The sequence below is a fragment of the Eulemur rufifrons genome, chromosome 21 (genome assembly GCF_041146395.1).
Source record: "Eulemur rufifrons isolate Redbay chromosome 21, OSU_ERuf_1, whole genome shotgun sequence".
Classification (NCBI taxonomy): domain Eukaryota; kingdom Metazoa; phylum Chordata; class Mammalia; order Primates; family Lemuridae; genus Eulemur; species Eulemur rufifrons.
This window is the reverse complement of record NC_091003.1, coordinates 24,839,755-24,843,543: the sequence shown is the minus strand read 5'-3', so window position 1 is coordinate 24,843,543 and position 3,789 is coordinate 24,839,755. Positions and strand designations below refer to the sequence as shown.

The 3,789-nt window shown below is 48.7% G+C and overlaps 1 pseudogene; it reads left to right on the top strand.

Moving 5' to 3' along the window:
* Positions 1-1,546: 1,546 nt before the first annotated feature.
* Positions 1,547-2,814, top strand: LOC138401658 (keratin, type I cytoskeletal 18 pseudogene; annotated as a pseudogene).
* Positions 2,815-3,789: the final 975 nt, after the last annotated feature.

The window sequence follows — 3,789 nt, the reverse complement described above, 5'->3', positions numbered from 1 at the left end:
CTTCCTGCTGCCTCCTGAGTGTGCACAGTAGATGAACAATAAATGAGTAAATGTAGGCAAAGCCCTTAGAAGGCTTCCTGGCAGTGCCAGTGCTATATAATTACTCATTTAATACATCTGGGAGGATGTGCAGACACTTTCACAGTTGTTACTTGTAGAGGCAGAACCCGGTAGGTTGCACAAGAGGGAAGGGAGAAAACCCAGATTTAATACACATCTTTTTGTACCTTTTTAATTTAAAGGAAATTGAAGACAGTTAATTTCTCCAGCCTGGGTACTGAAAATCTAATCTCTGCTCCTAGGAGAGGACCCCATATTCCTAAGTGCCTGGCACTGAGTTGGCCTCAAATAACACTTGCTGAATTAATAACCACACATTCTCCAGACCTTGCTCTCTAATATCTGTCCCTTGTAGTAATCTAGTAAGTAAAGAAAGAAATCACGTACGATCGGACTCATGTCTCCTCCGCTGGGTTCACCTCTGGCCTCCACCTGTTTCCACCGACAGCTCAGTTGTGGAGTGAGCTCCACTTACCAGGGGTTTTCATAGAGAGGGTCCCTCCTCCCACCCTAGTCACACCCTGCTTATCTTCCTTAACTCAGTCAGGTTGTGATTTAATCATGCCAGAAACTGGATTGTTACTGAAATTGTAAACAGATTTCCACAATCACAGGATATGATTTTGACTTAAGGGTTTTTTATATTAATATGGAAAATATTGACATATTATCATTCTACTTTAGGTCTTGTATATTACAGGTGTTGATAAGATTTGGGATAGAACTGAAACTTTTGAAATGAAATACTGGGCATTGAAATTAATCTACGAATGGAGCTAGTTTCAAATAGTTTTCGATCATGGAAATAAAATCTCATATTTTGATCAAGGAAATTAGTCAGACTTACTCAGAGGTGTTTCCTAAAGCCACACTCATTAGACCAGTCATTTTATTAAGAGGACTTTTTATTCAAGATTGTGAAGATTCATGTTTATAAGTTTGGTTTAAAAAACCCTAAAACTGCCAACTGCCAGTGTGATGGTGTGTGCTTGTATTCCTAGCTAGGGGGACGCTGAAAGAGGAGGATTCCTTGAGCCCAGGAGTCCAAGACAAGCCTGAGCAACTTACAGAAACTCTGTCTCAAAAAACAACAACAACAACAACAAAAAACTTTTTGTTGCTTAGTAACAGGGTCTTGCTCTGTTGCCCAGGCTGAAGTGCAGTAGTGTGATCATAAGTCACTGTAACCTTGAAATTCTGGGCTCAAGTGATCCTCCTGCCTCATCCTCCTGAATAGCTGGCTACAGTTGTGGACACCAGCATACCTGGTTAATTTTGTTTTTTGTACAGACGGGGTCTTGCTCTGCTTGTTGTCCAGGCTGGTCTCAAACTCCTGAGCTCAACAGCTCCTCCTACCTCAGTCTCCCAAAGTGCTGGGATTACAGGCGTGAGCCAAAAAAAAAAAAAAAAAAAAACTCTTTGAAAAATGTTTGTATCGGCCCCACCGACCCTGAGTCCTGTCCTCTCGCTTTCTTCCGCGGACAGCATGAGTTTCACCGCTCGCTCCACCACCTTCTCCACCAACTACCGGTCCCTGGGCTCCGTCCAGGTGCCCAGCCGTAGCGTCCGGCCTGTCAGCAGCGCAGCCAGCATCTACGCAGGCGCCGGGGGCTCGGGCTCCCGGATCTCCGTGTCCCGCTCCGCCAGCATCCGGAGCAACTGGGGGTCCGGGGGCCTGGCCACGGGGATGGTCGGGGGTCTGGCAGGAATGGGGGGCATCCAGACCGAGAAGGAGACCATGCAAGAGCTCAACGACCGCCTGGCCTCCTACCTGGACAGGGTGAGGAGCCCGGAGATCGACAATCGGAGGCTGGAAAGCAAAATCCGGGAACACCTGGAGAAGAAGGGGCCCCAGGTCAGAGACTGGGCGCATTACCTCAAAGTCATCGAGGACCCGAGGGCTCAGATGTTTGCCAATTCTGTGGACAATGCCCACATCGTTCTGCAGGTTGACAATGCCCGTCTTGCTGCTGCTGGCTCTAGAGTCAGGTATGAGACAGAGCTGGCCACGCGCAGTCTGTGGAGAGTGACATCCATGGGCTCCGCAAGGTCACTGATGACACCAATGTCACTGGGCCGCAGCTGGAGACGGAGATCGAGGCTCTCGAGGAGGAGCTGGTCTTCATGAAGAAGAACCAGGACGAGGAAGTAGAAGGCCTACAAGCCCAGATTGCCGGCTCTGGGTTGACCGTGGAGGTAGACGCCGCCAAATCCCAGGACCTCAGCAAGATCACGGCGGACATCCGGGCCCAGTATGACGAGCTGGCTCGGAAGAACCGAGAGGAGCTGGACAAGTACCTGTCCCAGCAGATTGAGGAGAGAACCACAGTGGTCACCTCACAGTCCCCCGAGGTCGACGCTGCCGAGATGACACTCACGGAGCTGAGACGTACAGTCCAGTCCTTGGAGATCGACCTGGACTCCATGAGACATGGGAAGGGCAACTTATGGAACAGCCCGAGGGAGGGGGAGGCCCACTGCGCCACGCAGACGGAGCAGCTCAGTGGGGTCCTGCTGCACCTGGGGTTGGAGCTGGCACAGACCTGGGCAGAGGGGCAGCGCCAGGCCCAGGAGTACGAGGCCCTGCTGAACATCAAGGTCAAGTTGGGGGCTCAGATTGCCACCTACCGCCGTCTGCTGCAAGACAGGGAAGACTTCGATCTTGGTGATGCCCTGGACAGCAGCAACTCCATGCAAACCACGCAAAAGACCATGACCCCAAGGATAGTGGACACCAAAGTTCTGAGGCATTGAGGCAGTAGGACCGGAGTGCCCTTATACCAATAAAAAATTCACAGGTCATTGAAAAAAAAAAAAGAAAAGAAAAATGTTTGTATCATCGTCAATGTTAACCCCTGTTGAAATGATAAAAAAAAGGTAACAATTAAAATCATTTTGATTTGTTTGTTTTACTTGGTTTAATGTGGCCACTAGAAAATTTCTAATCTCATAGGTGGGTCACATTATATTTCTACTGGACAGCTCTGGTCTAGACTCAGAGCCCCTCCCACTCCCCGGCTGGGCCACCCTGGCCGTGACACAGACCCACAGCAGCAGCTGCCAGCTTGAGTTAAGTCACTGGGGGAAACTCAACTCATCATCTCCTAGAGTAGCCAAAGCTGTGATTTGGTTGAGACAAGAAGGAACATGTCACATCTCCAGCCTGGGTCTGGAGAATCTGGTCCTGCCTGCAGCTCCTGGAGCAGAGGACCCTGTGGCCCTAAGTGCACCCACTGTGCCTGGCACTGAGGGGGTCTCAGATGGCACTTGCTGCGTTAATACATTATTCAATTCTCGAGACCTTGCCCTCCTATATTTAACTTTTGCAGAAATCTAAGAAGTAAAAACAAAATAAGATTGGGCTCACCTCCCCTCTCCTCACCTCCCGAAGGTGGCTCAGTTGCGAAGTGAGACTGACCTACAAGGGTTTTTTTTTAATATCTATACAAGGAATCTCCCCCCACCTCTTCACACCTGGCCTCACCTCTTTAATCTGACTATATTTTGATTTAATTCTTGCAGAAACAAGAATTTTACTAATGATAGAGAGGTTACCACAAACTTGTTCAAATGTTTTAACTCAACATTTAACCAAAATTTCAAAATGCATTGTATTTTCAGAAATTTCCTGTTTGAGTGCAGTTGACCTTTGAACTGCACGAGGTCCACTGATAATGTGGATTTTCTTCTGCCTCTGCTCCCCTCGAGACAGCAAGACCAACCCCTCCT